We start from the raw sequence: 18,064 nt of genomic DNA on the forward strand, positions 1-18,064 counted from the left end.
GTTTTTGATGTGTTCTTGGATTCAGTTTGTGAGTATTTTATTGAGTATGTTTGCACCAATGTTTATAGGGGAAAATGATCTTAGATTCTCTTTCTTTGTTGAGTCTTTGTGTGGCTTAGGTATCAGGGTGACTGTGGCCCATAAAATGAATTTAACAGTGTTCCTTCTGTTTCATTTTTGTGGAATAATTTGAATATTGATATTAGCTCTTCTTTGGAAATCTGGTAAAATTCTGTGCTAAAACCATCTTGCCTTGGGCTTTTATCGGGGGGCAGGGTTGGGAAACTTTTAATGACTGCTTCTATTTCCTTAGATTGTTGACCTGATCTTCATTTAACTTTGGTAATTGGTATTTATCAAGAAAATCATCCATTTTGTTTAGATTTTCAAACTCTGTGGAGTATAGGTTTTGAAGTAAGACCTAATGATTCTTTGGATTTCCTCAGTGTCTGTTGCTAAGTCCCCATTTTCATTTCTGATTTTGTTATTTGGATGCGCTCTTTCTCTGCCTTTTAGTTTGTGTGGCTAAAGGTTTGCTGATTTTCTCAAAGAACCAGCTCTTTGGTTTTGTTGATTCTTTGTAGTGTCTTCTCTGGTTCTATTTCATTGATTTTAGCCCTGAGTATGATTATTTCCTGCCGCTTGCTCCTCTTGGGTGTGTTTGCTTCTTTTTGTTCTAGAGCTTTCAGGTGTGCTGTTAAGTCTCTGGTATGAGATCTCACTAATTTCTTTACAAAGGCACTTAGTGCTATGAGCTTCCTTCTTAGCACTGCTTTCACTGTGTCCTATAAGTTTGGGTATGTTACACATTCATTTTCATAGTATTCTAGAAAGTCTTTACATTTCTTTCTTTCTTTCTTCCTTGACCCCAGTGGTCATTGAGTAGGGAGAGATACAGGATCTCTCTGTGTAGCCCTGACCATCCTAGAACTCAGGCTGTAGACCAGGCTGGCCTGGGACTCAGAGTTCCTCCAGCCTCTGCCTCCCTTAAAGGCATGCACCACCTTGGCCCAGCTTTGTTTAATGTTTTTAAATGATTTCTATTGTTTCCTAGTTTACAGCTACAATACAAATGAAATTAATGTTTGTGTGTGGTACTTTTCTGTATGGATAGCTAATTGACTGAGCACCACCTATTTAACTAGAGCACCCTTGATCTATTTCCTGTGTTGTTTCCTTTCTAAAGGCAATTGAACGATTACAGATGTGTGGTCTACATCTGGACTTGCCCTTCATTACACTGATCCATGCCTGTGACTGCAATCATTAGCATGCTAGCATATATAGTTGTGGCTCTTTGAACTTATTATAATTAGTATGCCAGTGTACATGTGTGTGGCTCACATGCTCACACATGGCTATCTTGATTTTCACTGAATTCTGTTGAAGTCATCAGGTGATACCACATAACTTTATGTCTTACAATGTTCATGTATTCACTCGAATTTATTCCTGTATGTGGGATAGTTTTTGGTACTATTAAAAATACAATTGTTCTAAAATTTTGCCTAATTGTTTTTGTTAATATAAGGAATTATGGTTGATTTTTGACATATTATCTTTCTAGATAGTAATATTGTTAGATCATGTATTGCTTTAAATTTTTAAAATTAATTTATTTATATGGATGAGTGCTTTGCTGCATGTATGTCTATGTTCCATGGCCTGGTACCCTTGGAGGCCAGAAGAGGGCATCAGAAGTCCCAGGAATGAGGTCACAGGTGGTTGTAATCTGCCATGTGGGTGCTAGAAGTCGATTGGAGGTCCTCTGGTAAAACAGTCAGTGCTCTTAATCTCTGACCCATTTCTCTAGCCTCTCGTATATGTATGTATGTATTATTTTTGGTGGACTGTACATAGATTTCTTTGAATTCTATATATCATCTGCAAATAGTTACATTAATTAAATAATTCTCTAATAATTATATATTTGATAATTGCTTAATATCCAATTCTAGAAACACTATATTTGTTTATGTGTCCTTGGTTCTCTGGAGCGAGCTATGCAACTTATTTTGAACTGGAAATGGACTGTGTTGATTTTAATAGGCATTATCTTGTCTGTTGTTTTACTTTGGTTTTTTTTTTGAGAGAGAGAGAGAGAGAGAGAGAGAGAGAGCGCAGCTTACCAGCATGCCTTTGTAAGTTTATGTGCATTGTGTGTGTGCAGTTGCCTAGAGAGGCCAGAAGGGGGCGTCAGATCACTGGATCTGGGGTTACTGATGAATGTGAGCTGCCAGACATGAGTTCTGGGAGACAGACTTGGGTCTTTTGCAAGAGCATTTAGTGTTCTTAACCTCTGAACCATCTCTCCAGACACTTGTTTTATATTTTTGAGAGTTTTTCTATGTAGCCCAAGCTGGCCTTAAACACACTACTATTCTCCTGTCCCAATCTCTGAAGTGCTGGGATTGTAGGTACATGCCACCATGTCTGCTGGTCTTCTTTTTTTAAGAATAAAATTACTTTTTAAAGTGCGATGAAGAAGACTCTGCCTGTCTTAGTTTGGGCTTCATTGCTGGGAAGAGACACCATGACCAAGGTAATTCTTATAAAGAAAAACATTTAATTGGGGATGACTTACAGTTTTAGAGGTTCAGTCCATTATCATCATGGTGGGAAGCATGGCAGCATGTGGGCAGACATGGGCTGGATGAGAATTCTACATCTTAAACTGAAGGTAGACCTCAAAGCCCCACCTCCACAGTGACACACTTCCTCAACAAGGCCACAGCCCCTCCAATATGGCTGTATCTCACAATAGTGCCACTCCCTATGGGCCAAGCATTCAAATACATGGGTCTATGGGGCTAAACCCATTCAAGCAACCACACTACTTTTTTTTTTGTTCTTTCTATTTTCTTTGTCTTCTCCTTCTTCTTCCTCCCCCTCCTCTTCCCCCTCCTCCTCCTCCTCTTCTTCCTCTTCGTCTTCTTCTTTCAGGGTCTCTTCTCAAAATTTAGACCCAGTTGGCTTCAAACTCACAGATCCATCTGCTTCTGACTCCTGAGTGCTAGGATCAAGGATGCATGCCACCATGCCTGGCTTGGGGTACCACATCAGCTCTCTCAGTCTCTTTCTTTCTGTTAACCTCTTGATTTCTCTGCTCTCTCTCTGTCTCCACATGTTCTCTCTCTCTCTGTCCTCCAATGCCCTCATGGCTCCATCCTCATCTGCCTATCTACACATCCAGTCATCTGCCCCTAACTCCTTTCCATTTCCCCTCCCCCAATAAACTTCCTTATACTAGATATGCTGTGTGGCATAACCATCATTGTAACAGAAATGACTGGTGTAGCTACTTTGGGATGGGTAGTGCAGAGCCTGGTTTGAAATCCTGAAGGAGCGACAGAGGACAGAGGTCTCTCTACCCTGCGGGTGACTGGCTAACTTGCTGTGGCTTAATGTCACCAGTTCCTATTGTTCCCTTCAGAAGAGCCTGATAAGCAGATATGGAGGCTCACACTACCATGCTAAAGTTGCTTTTTTCACATACCAGTACATGATAGGGAACATAGAGGGTTTCTATGTGTGTTTTTACAGCTATATAGAATTCCATGAGCAAATGTGCCCTTCATTTAGCACCTCATGATTCAATGTTAGATGTTCACACTCACGTGTGATACAAACTGTTGTAGTCATCACCACAAAACACTCTACCCTGGTAAGTACCTAGAAGTGGGTCAAGCCATACCGTGGTGTGTAACTTTAACCAAACTTGCCAATTACCATGGCGACAGTAATGTGGACCAGCAACCTCCTCATTTACAAGCCATGGTTCAGATAACAGTGTCTGCTGACCACTCCCACCCCACCCCCCCAAACCATCAAAAGTGTTTTAAAAACCATTCTCATCTTTGCCAATCTAGTCAGTAAGAAATGGCAGCTCAGAGGCAGTCTGGAGCTAGCCTGCTTCACCGTGTGTGAGGTGGAGAATCTTTTGCTGTGCTTCTGTGATGCTGCTAGCACAGGTGCGTAAAAACAATAGATAGAAGATAGATAGGTAGGTAGGTAGATAGATAGATAACACAAGTGCAGAATGCTCTTTCTGCCAAGTGCAGAACAGATTGTGGGGACCAGAGCGGATGCTGCAAACCCAGATGAAGGGGGATGGGGGAGATAGAGGACAGCAGATGGACTGGAAGCTAAAGAAAGAGGCCTTTGTCAGCTGCCTGTGTGTGAGTGTGTGCATGCTCTTAGCAGGAGGTCTGCTGAGGGAGCGGCCCTGCCAGGATTCTTCTCCATTCTCTGGCTTGTGCAGTAAAAGGGAAGATGGTGCCCTTCCCGGAGACAGGCAGAGACTAAGGAGGGCCAGGCTGAGGAGGAGGGTGCTCCAATATGTTTCCATGGTTGCTATGAGAACCCTGAGCTTGCATTTACTATATCCTGTGTCTTCCTCCTACACCTTAGTGGAGTTTCACATTTTAACACATGTCTGAGATTTAACATATTTCAAATTACCAAGCCAGTAAACCACACACAGAGATCTGCCAAGCCATCTATAGCCTGTGAATTGTGAGGGCTCATTTGCATAAGAAGGCAGTGGGTGGAGGCTGGGATCACCAGAGGCTGGTGTGGCCGCTGGAGTAACTCCTCAGCTAACTAAGGGAACAGAGAGGCAGGCTGCCTGGAATTGGTTTTCCCCTATCTTTGCCCGCTTGAGATATCTGAAATTCCCTTCTGAGCCACCGTGTGTGTTCTCTGGTGTTCTCTGGGTGGCTGCACCAGATTCCAGCTAAGTCCCACAAACTACTCTGGGTAATGAGAAAAACAACTCCAGAGAAGAAAATGTATCGGTCACAATGACATAGCATCTGTGTGTGTGTGTGTGTGTGTGTGTGTGTGTGTGTGTGTGTGTGTTTTAAATCTATTGGAACAGCAGGCTCGCCTCAAACAGCAGCTAAATTAGATGGGCGGTCTCATGTCCATCCGTGTGGTATTTTCCCAGGAACCCCACACTTCTCCCAGCACAGCAGCTTAGATTATCAGCCGTGAGTACTATCCTCAAATTGGCAAAAACCAGAGCATAAACAATTTCCTGGCTTTAATGTTTCAAAAATGAAAAACAAGAGGAGTGAGCCACACTTGGTTCTTGGTTCAGTGCCTCGGTGGTGGGTGGGTTCCCAAACTGCTTCCTGACCAGCAGCATAAGCACTGCCTCACAAATGACCCCACAAACAAAACCCCAGACCTCACCCCAGGTCCACTGATGCAAACACCCTCAATTGCAATGTAATCTCTAACTAGCCCGCCAGCCCCACTAGGTGATTCTGATGCACACTCAAGGCTGCAAACACTGGCCTTTGAGAGGCTGAGAACCTATGTCTGGGAGCATTCCGCAGACCACACATGGAGGAGAAGGAGGGCTGCTGAGGAGCCAGCTGGGGCCGCCATAACCAAATAACCGAGACTTAGAATTGTTTTAGATTTTTTAGTGCACCACTATGGGACCATAACAGTTTCCTATATGCTTTAGTTTATAAAAAGTCTATAGCTCATGAAAATCTAAAGTCATAGTATAGATTAGTAACATTAGCAAAAACAAGGTTAAACATATTTTTAAGGCAGTGATTTTTAACCTTTTTGAGAGTGAAGACAGAGCATAGCAACCAACTTCTAACATCGTGTCTCTAGAATTAATACACTGCAACATACACGGGCAGAAGACAAAGTTAAGTAAGTCAGGGAGAAAATCACTTTTCCTAGGTGTACATTTGAAGCTTTTAGGCCCACGGTCTAGGTAGTTGGAGGAGGGGAGACCCCAAACCAAGGACTGGAGGAGGACTCTCACCCTCTGAAATAGGAAGAGGGTGGGAAACTTAGGCTGTTTCCTTAGAATTGTGTCACGTGGTTTATAAGATTATCCGAGCACAAGCTTTCAACTAGCAGCCCTGAGTTATGGATTTTAACCATATCCTGTTTTGACTCTGGGTCTGAGAAAGGGTGAACCTGGTTCTAGAACCTGGTTCTAGAGTCAGGAATACCATACAACAATATAAAACAACTTTAAAATTACATTTGAATGTATCATACCAAATCCATTGGCCAGAAAGCCTAGAGGTGAACCCTGGGCACAGCCGGAGGCAGGAGAGTGAAACAGCATTCATTTGTGCATCCAAGAACCGGCTAAGACATAAATAGACACACATTTTAAATTAGCTTTTGTTACCTCTCAGGTCAAATGGACTCCAGATAAGTACTGTCAATCAACAGCCTAAGTTTCTCACCTATTTCCTATTTCAGAGGGTGAGATTCCTCCTCCAGTCCTTGATTTGGGGTCTCCCCTCCCACAACCGCCTAGACCATGGGCCTAAAAGCTTCAAATGTACACCTAGGAAAAATGATTTTCTCCCTGACTTACTTAACTTTGTCTTCTGCCCATGTATATGTCCCAGTATCCTGTCAAGTCCAGGTGTTTCCTACATCCAAGGCAGCACCCAGGCAGCTACCCACAGGTGCTCCAGTCTAACCTCTCGGACTGCCCTTTCCTTCCTAGCTGCAGATGGTCTCACAGATCCTGATCAGCAAGTAAAACAGCCTGTTCTTCCTAGACATCGCCAACATTCCAGCTTTTTGCCCCCAATATTGACACCCCCGTGTCCGCAGAAAGCAGCCATAGATGAATATGTCATCCCTTATTCATTTGTTATCAACAAAAGGCTGACAAAGACTCCCACATCTTAACAGCAACTCCCAAGGTCTCTGAAAAGATATGGGCACAACCAACAGCAGATGACCCCATGCCTGCATTGTGGTATGCAAATACTTGCTGATAGGGCCCAGCCCGAACTGTAGACAAACTGGATACCCAGAGAGCTATTGTCTCACATTGCTGATGACAAGATGAGGTTAGTCTCTCCCACGTTCTCCCTCTGCACACACAAAAACAGCCTCTCATCTTCTATGCTTCATGGCCAGATTGCCTCTGCCCATGTTGACATGGAGATGCCAGGAATCTAGGACAACTGTCTAGGTAGTGGACTATGAACTAGTCTCTGTCATTTTGATTGATACATTGATTCATTCAGATTACAATTTATCTTTCTCAGGTCTCTGATCACATTGAAGGCTAAGCTAGTGGTAGCTTGACAGCTAGAGAAGAGGCAATTAGCTCCTTACCCCAAGGTAATCTACCACCATGTTAATTCAAAAGTCAATTTATTAGCTAGTTAAAACTACTAGGTACTAAGTCTCTTATTTTAAGAGACCTAGGTTTGCCTTGCTCACAGACCTCATATAAAAAGATAATCAGGCTTCTGATGCCTTCTCAGTCCTCTTTATGTATAAAAGTCAGGCCTTAAGCCTCATTCTCCTAGAGATGCTACTAATAGGTCTAGGCACAGTCTACCTTGTTACCAGAGTCAAAAACAAAAAAACCAAAAAACAGGTTTCAGATGTAGCTTTTCACTATTCCTTTAGCTAAAGGACAGTGACTGATCCCAGCAGTCTCACCTGTGCCTCATGGTAAATAATTGAAGAAGAAAGATGTAACACTTACATAAGGCCTAAGGACACAAAAGCTTAAGTCATGAGGACCTAAGAGAGTATTTGAGGGTTGAAGAAAGTGACTTATATAAAAGGAATGACAAATGCTTCAGTTTTCTTCCCATTGCTATGCTACTGTTTTATTAAGTCTGTTCAGAGCGTTGACTTTAATCAGTGGAGCTCTGATTTCTTAATCTAACTCTGGTAAACCGTTCCACTGTACAATCACTATTAGAGGTCCAAGCTCAAGGTTTTCAATTTTCTTTGGTTTGTCTTTTAGGTATAGACTTAAAAGTTGTTTCTCGTTGTGCAGAATTTGTATACATCCAGTCTTTTGGATAGAGGGGGGTGAAAAGCCCTCTTTCTTGATGTGTAGTCATACTGAAAATCGAGATCAAGTGAGGTTTTTTTCCCCCTTCTACTTCACAGAAGGCGTCCTGAGCTCTCCTTAAAGAATTTTCATGCTGTTAACCCAAAATCATTTCCCAAGTCTCTGTTATGCTATGACACAAAGATGTGTGTCTACTGCTTTTATTCTACAATGCACATTTCACTGCAGATTACAAACAATGGTAATGCTAACATGTTTAGTACTTATCACCTTTGTATACTTATGCAAGAAATCCATTCAGATGCTCCTCTCATACCGGCAAACAACATCCTAAGTTTCCCACCTGTTGCCTATTTCAGAGGATGGGATTCCTCCCCCATTCCCTGGTTTTGGGATTCCCTTCCTTCAGCTACCAAGGCCATGGGCCTAAAAGTTTTAAATGCACACCTAAGAAAAATAATTTTCTCCCTAACCTACTTAACTTTGTCTTCTGCGCATGTATATGTCCCAGGATCCTGTCAAGTCCAGGTGTTTCCTGCATCTAAGACAGCACCAAGGCAGCTACCCACAGGTGCTCCAGTCTAACCCGGGAGACTGCTTCACATGGGTCTGCAGTTTCCTAGCTGCAGATGGTCTCACAGATACTGGACAGCAGTTAAACAGCTGGCTCACCCAGGACATTGCCAGCATCCCAATTCTCTCAGAGTCCCCAAAGATGTCATTGTCCCCAAGTCAGCAGGAAGCTGCCTTTCTGAACACAATGTCCTCATTCCTGCCTCACCACCCCTTCCTAAGTTTGTCATTTTAAAAAATTAAACAAAAACAGAGGAATGTTAGTTCACAGGCGATTCCACTAGCCTGACTCTTGGGTCCTAGCAACCTCTAACGTCTGTGTGCTGGATAAAAGAATCTATCTGCCATCTCTCTCTCTCTCTCTCTCTCTCTCTCTCTCTCTCTCTCTCTCTCTCTCTCTCTCTCTCTCTCTCTCTCTCTCTCTCTCTCCCTTCCTCCCTCCCTCTCTTTAGTTTCTCTTGGTCTTTCTCTTTCTCTCAGTCTCTTTCTATCTCTTTGCTCTCCCTCTGTCCCTACGTTTTCTCTCTCTGTCCTTCTCCGCCCTCATGGCTCCATCCCCATCTGTCTGTGTACACGTCTAGTCATCTGTCCCCTAACTCCTCTCCCCTCCCCGCAATAAACTTCCTATGCCAGATATGTTACATAGCTTAATCATTATTATCATAATTTCAGTGCATGCTGTCAGCACCTATGAGGTACCTAGCGCTTAGCAGTGCCTCACTGTTTGTTGAACGGGTGAAATGTGCTCCTCCTGTGGCACATGTGCTCAGCTAGCTACTGCTATGATTTCAGGTGCACCTGTTACAGGCCTGACCACCAGCCAAGAGTACTACCTGGAAATCAGGGAGCCTTCAGAGGATGGGACCTAAAAGAAGGAAGTTAGGTCCACGAGACCAAGCCTTTGGAGGGGGTTTGGGGATACCAGCCCCTGCCTGTCTTTCTCTTTGCATTCCAGCCTCCATAAGATGAACAGTGTGCTCCCACAATGCTCTCTGCCATGATGCACTGACTCACCTACAGGCCCCTAACTGGTGGAGCCAGTCAGTCACAGGTAGAAACTCTAAAACTGTGCACCCAAATATACCTTTCAGCCCTGAAATTTGAAGGTCTCCATTATTTGCTGGGATACTATATTTTTCAGACTATAAGATGCACATCCCCCCAAAAGTGTGTGTGTGTGTGTGTGTGTGTATGTAAAATTAGGGTGCACCTTATGGTCCAATTGCTGTTTTTATGGTTTTTCTTGTTTTACTGCTCTAAAATCTGGGTCTGTCTTATGGTCAGGTGTGTCTTATAGTCCAAAAAATATGGTAATTCTTTGCCTAAAATGTTACTCCCAAACTTGAGAACTCAAGAGAACAAATATTTATTACCACAACTGTGGTAGCCTGGGCCTGGCTAGCTTGGCTAAGCATGGCTTGGTTAGTACCCATGGCTTTTAGACTCTCAGGATATGGCATTTTGGTTATGGAGGGTGCTGTTGCAGCCACTGGAGAGCTCAGCTGAGCCAGGCCCCTAAATGTGGGTCATCCAGCTCACAGTAGTCACAGTCCCATTTGGCCTGGGTATGCTATAGGACTACTTGTGCTGCCTGAGTGCTGCCTCAGCGTGGCAGCTGGTAAGCAAGAAAAGGGCAATGAAAGAGCAGCCGAAGCAGAAGCCACCATCCACTTTGAAACCCAGAGTCAAAAGGGCCACCCCATCACTTTTGGTGGATTCTGTTCATCAGAATTAAGTTGGGAGTCACCACACCCAATGGGAAGAACTATAGAAGGGCGTGGGTCTCAGAAGGCATCTGCCCATGGAGCATCTGAGAGCTGCTGTTCTCTTACCCAGATGGCTTCGCGTGTCGTGTCCTTCATTAGAGTAAAGTCGTTGCTAAGGACTTATAGTCCTGGCCTAGTCCTTGCATCACCCCCCCCTCCACCTGCCAGTTTCCTCAGCTTCTTCCACGTGAGCTTTTCTTCTGTTCCTCATGTGATGTGTTTCCAGTCCCAGTGTCTCTGTACATGCTGTCCCTTCTCTCTGCAGCACAAGCACCTCTCCTACTGGGAACTTTCCTAACACGGAACCGTCTCTCCTGTGTTTGCGTCACTTGACATTTCCCTCTGTTGAGTTATGCCCATGTCCCTCCACAAAGCTCTGAGGCAGTGAGCATATCTGGTTTTGCTTCAGTGGTGTCCTCAAGGCCTAGCACAGATCGCATGGTGTGATGGCTTATTTTAGGTGCCAAGTGGACCCAGTGATGGAATACCCAGAGAACTGGTGACGTGATAGCTCTGGGAGTGTCCGTGATGGTGTTTAGGAGAGTTGGGTATGTGAGTCATTGGACTAAGTGGAGAAGATCCACGTTCAGTGTGGGTGAGGGCCATCCAACCAGCCAGGGACCAGAGGGAACACACACACACACACACACACACACACACACACACACACACACACACGAAGGGAATTTGACTCTCTGAAGCACCTGAAGCACTCTCTTCTGCCTTAGGGCACCAGAGATCCAGGCTTACATGTTGTGTGACTTTTCCTCAGGGAGATGTGACTGAATATCCATTCGCCCTAGATAAGTCACTGATGGTAGACCAAAAGCATGAGTCCTCCACAGTCCAAACTTGTGAACCAGTGGTCTTACTGGAGCTACTTACCGGGTCATAGGTAAAGGGCTACATATAGGAGCATGGATGACTCAAGGGAAGCTACATCACTGAAAAGTATTCTTTTTTGTTTGTTTTTTGTTGAGGTTCCCCCTTCCCAGATTGTGCCAAGTTGACAGAAATCTGACTAGTTCAGAACCCATAGGTCATCTTTATGGACATAGACCAGGCAGGAAAGGAGGCAGGGTAGTTCCAGAGGAAGTGGCAAAAGGGTCCTGTGCAGCTGGACACAACCCCCCGCCCCCGCTGTTCCCAATGGCAGCCAGCCAGTGCATGAGCAAGGTGACACGGCCATACTCTCACTTGGAACCTATGGACTCTCACTTCTTTCTTCGCAGGAGGAATCGAGGGAAATGAACAGCTAATTAATGCACAGCAGGCCAGCTGCCTGTATGTATGTCTGGAAACACATCTGGCATGCCACATCTATAACAAAAGGTGCAGTTGAAGTCATATCAAATTTTGCAGGACTCCCTTGTCATTCTCCAGGTCTCATAGGACATCTATCCAGAGCAAAGAGTCAGATCAAGTAGAGAAGGGACAGTCAGCCCACCACGTATCAGGTCATTCTCATCACAGGGATGGAGGTCTCTAGAACCTTGTGTGTGTGTGTGTGTGTGTGTGTGTGTGTGTGTGTGTGTGTGTACATGCATGCGTGCGCATGTGTGTTTAAGCGTGTGCACGTGCACTCAAGTGCATGCGTGTTTGTGTTGGGTGGAGGCATACTGCCTTGGCCCTTCCTACCAAGGCAGGAGCTTGTTCTCGCTAGGTAGCAAGATAAGAGGGTCCACAGTGAAAGATGTACACTGTTCACACACTTTGTAGTATAAACAGGCTGGGATTAAAAGGAAGATTAGGGCCACTGAGGAGAATGAATGAAAGGGCTATAGCTGGGTATGAGCTAATCAAGCTGGACTGATAAGAGGAGGGGCAGGGTGTTGGGTCAATGATAAGCAGACCAGTTGTCCCTCACAGCCCTCGAGGAACATATATTAGGCACTCCTGTCTTTTCATACATCTTTGCTTCTAACGCAGCACATGGTGACAGACTCCCCTGCAAGGATTCCTGCTAATGAGAAGTTTCCATGTAGAACACTGTGCCTGACTACCTTACAGACAAGGAAGTGAATTTGACATAACCAGGAAGGGCTTCAGCTATAATCCTAGAGCCTGGGACAGTCTTAACTTTCTGCTGTGGTAAAGCTACATGCTGATCCTGTAAATGTGACAATGAAGACAGACAGCTTAGTGTAGTCAACTGCACTTGCAAGGTAGGGGAAGTAATGCTGGCCAGGTGACTACGAGCTAGCCAGAGATGGACTGAGCATGGCTTCAACTACTCCTAACTGAGCGTCATCATGAACAGTGGATGGATATCATAGAACACATGGACCAGAATAGTTCAGAGGATTAGCCAATCTCCAAAGTGATTACCTTAGTCTTTGTCCACTTTCTGCCCTTGCTCTGTAGAAATGCTGGACAGAAGGAATCCAATGATCTTTTCTTTCCTTGAAAACTCCTCCCAACTCTTGGAAGTTTCTCTCACTGCTTTCTTTTCCTCTCTTAACATCTTCCTTTCCCTCTATTTCTCACTTTTCTGTAATAATTCCTCATCAAGCCTACTGCTGTTTTACATACTTCCACGAAGACCTATGTCATTAAGTTTCTTTGGTATCTATATAGACAGTGAACTTGGAGCCACTGTCCTGGATCAATTTTGATGACTGCGAGGGTCTGGCATCTTGGGTACTTGGTCATATACAACTAGGCTTTGATAGGAAGGTCTTGTCTGACCAAAAACATTGCATCACTACTGTGCTGGCCCTCATCCCACGGGTGAGGAAGGCCGATGGGGAGGGTGAGGGGCTTTGAATGTCTGTCCCTGTCACATGATTCAGAACTGAGAGTAACTACAGGGTAAAGCTTCAGCTTCAGGCTCGGGGCAAGTGCCACCTGATGACCACGGATCCTCTTGGTGGCTGAGCACTGTGACCTTTTATTCTTCTAAGAATTTTCTAAAAAATGTCCTGAGGCTTAATGTCATTACAGAGCCCATGTCTGAAAGTCCCTAAAAGGTTTTGACATTTCCCTGTTCCCAGAGCACCACATGTGTTCACAATAAAGGGCCAAAGGCATCTATAGGGAGAAACTAAGGGGGAGATTGCCGCGTGTAACTGTGACAGTGTTGTGAGGTCTTCCAGGGGACCTCTTCACTCCTCACGCAATCAGCAGACTGTAGGTTTTTCAAATAAATTATTATCATTAATTTTTAATGTTATGTGTATGGGTGTTTTGCCTATCTATGGAGGGCACTGGATCCCTAGAATGGGAGTTAAAGATGGTTTTGAACCTCTACCCCCTCTACCCGGATGCACTGGAATTGAATCTGGGTCCTCTACAAGGGCAGCCTGTGTGCTTAACTGATGAACCATCTCTTTAGCCCCAAGACTCTAGTTTTCAACTTTGGCTGCTGTTCATTGCATCCCTGAGAGTGTGTGCAATGATCCCAATCTGGATGAATTACCTTTTTCTTTTCTTTTCTTCTCTTTTCTTTTCTTTTCTTTTCTTTCTTTCTTTTCTTTTTTTTTGACAGAAGGCTTTGCTATAAGCTATGTTATGATCTGAATGTTGTATCCCCACATTCATAAGCTGAAACCTAATCCCCAGAATTCTGGTATTAGGGTGCCCTTAGTGGGGTGACTAGGTCATGAAGAAAGAGACCTAAAGAATTTGATTAGCACTCTTATAGGGGTTTGCTTCAGCTGTTTTTCTCTTCATGTGAGGACACAGTGAAAAGGCAGCAGCCATTTGCTGAGCAAGACCAGACTCCAAATCTGCTTCCACCTTGATCTTGAACTTCCTAGCTTCTAGAACTACGAGAAACAAATGGCTGTTGTGTATAAGCCATCCAGTTTGTTATTTTATTTTTAATTAGTAAATTACATTAATTCATGTGAATGTACACACAGTACAGCATATGTGTGGAGGTCAGACGACAACTTGCAGGAGTTAGTCCTCTCTCTCTCTCTCTCTCTCTCTCTGTCTCTCTTTGTCTCTCTGTCTCTGTCTGTTTCTGTCTGTCTGTGTCTATGTCTGTGTCTGTGTCTGTGTCTATGTCTGTCTGCCTCCCTCCCTCCCTCTCTCTCTCTCTCCCTCCCTCTCTCTCTCTCTCTCTCTCTCTCTCTCTCTCTCTCCAGGGTTTCTCTGAATAGCCTTGGCTGTCCTGGACCCACTTTGTAAACCAGGCTGGGCCTCAAACTCACAACGATCCACCTGCCTCTGCCTCAGTGAATGCTGGGATTAAAGGCATGCACCACCTCAACAGCTTCTCTTTTCCTTCTGTAGGTCTTGGGGATCAAACTCAGGTCATCGGGCTTGGCAAAACACATCTTGACCTGCTAAGTCATCTCACTAGCCCTGTTTTTCTGTAATAGCACCCTCTGCAGACTCAGGTAAACTGTTTGGTATCTTCAAAAGATGGCAGCAGGTCAGGATCTCTGGCCAGTTTCTCTTGCTGCCAGATGGGATGGTTAGCAATGATAAGTGTTTAGCTAGCCCCACTGTGGTGTAAGTCCGAGCTTTGCTGGTAGGCACAGCCTTTGTCTCACTCTTTTCAGGTCCCTTGAGACTTGGCATTGGGGAGGTGGCTAGTGACAGGGGTGGAGCTGTGTTCTTTTACGCAGTTCCAGCTCTGGGCTTGAGAAGGCTATGTGACTCCAGTGGTAGGAAGGCAAACGCTCAAACAATCTAGGCACAGGCCTAGAAGAGAGCTTAGTGCTGTAGCTAGAATGTAAAATGTCTCCCATTGGCTCTGGCAACATTGCCGTGGACCTTTGAGGAGTAGAGCCTTCTTGGAGGAAATGAGTCATTGGGTGTGAGCCTTGAGACTTTATAACCCAGCTCCACTTCCTGTTAAGTCTCTGTATCCCTAAAGTGTGACCATCCAGCCTCCCTTTGTCCGCTACTATGCCCTCCCTGCCTGCTGTCACGTCTTCTCTACCACGGTGAACTGTATTTTTCTGCATCTGGAGGCCACAACAAATTCTTTATTGCTTAAGTTGCTGTTGTCAAAGTGTTTATCGCAACAAGCAAGCAAGACACCTAACCCATGAAGCTGGTGGACAGGGCATGAGAGACCTGTTGAACACCATGAGGAGGCTGCTGTGTGCCCCCTCCATCCCTATTCCAGAAACGTAGTCCTGGCTGATGTTGTAGTCGCCATGCGCAGTGGCTGTCACGGTATGAGGGGGAACTGATTCCAGGGCGCCCAACAGTCGCCCAAATGCGCATGTGGATGCTCAAGTCTCTTTAGTAGTTTTGTACAGAACATACACATCCTGCTGTCTATTTAAAACCATCTCTAACAGGTGGACAGTACCCAATACGTGTAAATGCTGGGAAAATTATCACCTGATACTGACAAGAAGCACATCTGTACATGTTCGATACAGATACTTTCGTTTTTCAAATATTTTTGCTTTGAGCTTGGTTAATGCTGCAGATATGGGACCTTCAGTTGAGGGACCTGCAGATGTGGACAGTTGGCTGCACCACAGGTTGGGTTGCTTGAATGACAGAAAGTAGTTATCTAGCTCAGTGGAAGAGCACCCGTGTAGCATATGTGAGGTGTAATCCCTAGTACCGAAAACAAACCAGACACCCCAGCCCCAAACCCTTTGATCCTCATGCCACATGAAAAGGGCATTCATTCATCCAGAGGTGAGGCCCTGGAGCTGGAGCCAGTGCAGGCAGCTGGGAGCTTCACACTCCACCAATGCCCTTTCCCTTCTCCCTGGCCATGGTGACTTTGAAGGTCCTGTAACATACTCGGACAGATGTCCTCTGTTCTTGCTGTCTCCATATCTCTAAGTCAGACTATGAGGAGGAGCCCCGCCTCTGAATAGCCTCGTCACTCAGGGTCTCTAAGGGACCCAGGCCTGGGAGGGGCTACTCTGGTTCAGGTGAAGTCATGCCGTGTGGCTCTCTCCATCTGGCCCAGGACACTCATTTCTCTCAACCATTGCTCCCCATTCTTTATGTTGCCCCTGCCAGTCCTCACCGAAGCCGTCATTGTGCCCTCCAAAAGTGAACCTAATGAAGTGATGATGGAGCCTTTGTGAGAATGCTTTTACTTAATCGATAATTGGTAGTTAATGCTAAGGACACACCCAAGGACACACCCAAGGCTGAGAAAACAGACTGGGGATTAGGAAGGCCTCAAAATGGCTTCCTAAATATTTTTGTTTCACCTGACACATGTTCAACCAGCACCGTTTTATTGTGTGCCTCCTCTGCACTGGGCACAGTGCATCGGCTGAGAACACACTGTGAATGTTAGGTTTCAAAGGTTTTATCAGGCCAGGCTGGGGGTCCTGCCTGCAGGGCTGGCAGCCATGGAGCTGGAAGCTGCCAGGCCTTGCTGGAACTGAGCACTCAGAAGGGTAGGCTTCCTGTCTTGGAGTCTCTTAACAAAAGCTTCTCTGAGAATGCATCAAAGGACTGCAGCAGAGAGAATGTGACCCTGCTGCTAAGGAACGGTTCTTCGTTCTCTAGAAACTAGAAGGTTCTTCCTAGGCTCACGCAGTGTTGCATAAAGAGTGCCAAGAATGTTTCTGAGACAGGTGGCCAGATCATGGAGGTTTGGCCATTGGCACAGGGTGAGAAACAGGACTAGTGAGGCGAAAGTGAGAGAAATGGGGTGCAAGGCAGCACACCCATCCAGCCCTTAGCTCAGCTGGGAGTCAACTGCTACCTATCTATCCTTCATTAGGTGCTAGCGATGCCTTGTTTCTCAACCCTGTGGTCCACCAGGCCTGGCCAGGCTGAGCCTTGAGTCATCTTTCAGGGTGTGTGTGTGGGGGGGAGGGGGAGGCGCTGAGAAAGAAGGATCTTGAATTAGTTCCTTCTTCTTGTGCAGAAAGCGATTGCTCTTGGATCAGGATGTTTCTCACCAGCCTGGTCCCAAGGATTGTCAGAGAGCAAGGTATGAGTGTGGCTGACCCACATCTACCCCAGAGTAGTCTGCCGAAGACTGGGCAGACTGGACAAACACAGCCTCACTTGCTGTGGGCCTCCTATGGTGTCTCTGTCTGGATCCAGGGCCTCTCTTTGGTTACAGCTCTGTCACCACTATACCATGGAAAAGTAGCAGCAGATTCCCCTATTCTCAGTCACTCCAAACTGGAGGTTCACATATATTTGTACAATTTTCCCCCATGTAAGTGGGCAAACACATTAGAAGGGAGTATGGTGGCTTTGTAGGTGTCCGGCCTGATGGCCTCCTGTCTTAAGCAGATGCTTCTTTCTCTAGACAGCTCTTCTGTGCTCTGCCAGTCACCTGGACTATACCTACTAAGTGCCAGGAACACCGCTCCTCTAGGTTTTGACCAACACACCGCTAGATATGGCCAGATCATCACAAAATTGACACCAAACAATCACAGACATTCTGGCTCTGACCCCATGTTTTGAGAGGAGACTGGTCACCCGTGGGTAAGCCAAGTTCATCAGAGCAAGAGGAAAGGAGAGGTGAACTTGGGGCTTTGGGTGAGGCCCCTCCACTCAGGATCCTGCCCTGTAGAGAAGTGACACTGTTCAGTTGTCTCTGAGTCCCCACTACAGCTCAACAGAGGCATCCTCCATGGCTATGCCAAGCTGATGGGCACACAGAGCCACACTGATAGACTCTTCCTTAGAATATCACACTGTGGCCTTGTGTGGGTTATGCTCTCCTGGTGCTCCAACCCCTTTGGATCCTCTGATCCTTCCTCCCTTCCACTGTAGGACTCCTCAAGTTCTGCCTAATGTTTGGCTGTGGGACTCTGCATCTGCTCCCATCAGTTGCTGGAGTCTCTTTGGTCTCTTTGATGACGACTGTGCCAGGCTATGGTTTGGGACATATTGTTAAGTCAAAGAACAAGGAATAAATAAAGAGATGTGACCTACATTAAGGGCTTCTAAGCTTACATGCCTCTGCAACCAAACTTGGACAGATCCAAAACTAAGCTGTTTTAAT

General features: G+C 45.5%; 1 protein-coding gene across 3 annotated transcripts in view; it reads left to right on the forward strand.

Moving 5' to 3' along the window:
• Positions 1–18,064, forward strand: part of Apba2 (amyloid beta precursor protein binding family A member 2) — an 881,206-nt gene that overhangs the window by 634,015 nt on the left and 229,127 nt on the right. Inside the window, exon 1 of one of the 3 annotated variants that reach the window (XM_051148671.1) lies at positions 8,406–8,415. The exons of the other annotated variants lie outside the window; for them this stretch is intronic. The gene's annotated coding sequence lies outside the window, so the exon portion shown is untranslated. Of the gene's footprint in view, positions 1–8,405; positions 8,416–18,064 lie in introns of those variants that run through there. 3 annotated transcript variants of the gene reach the window in all.

The sequence above is a fragment of the Acomys russatus genome, chromosome 7 (assembly GCF_903995435.1).
Source record: "Acomys russatus chromosome 7, mAcoRus1.1, whole genome shotgun sequence".
Classification (NCBI taxonomy): domain Eukaryota; kingdom Metazoa; phylum Chordata; class Mammalia; order Rodentia; family Muridae; genus Acomys; species Acomys russatus.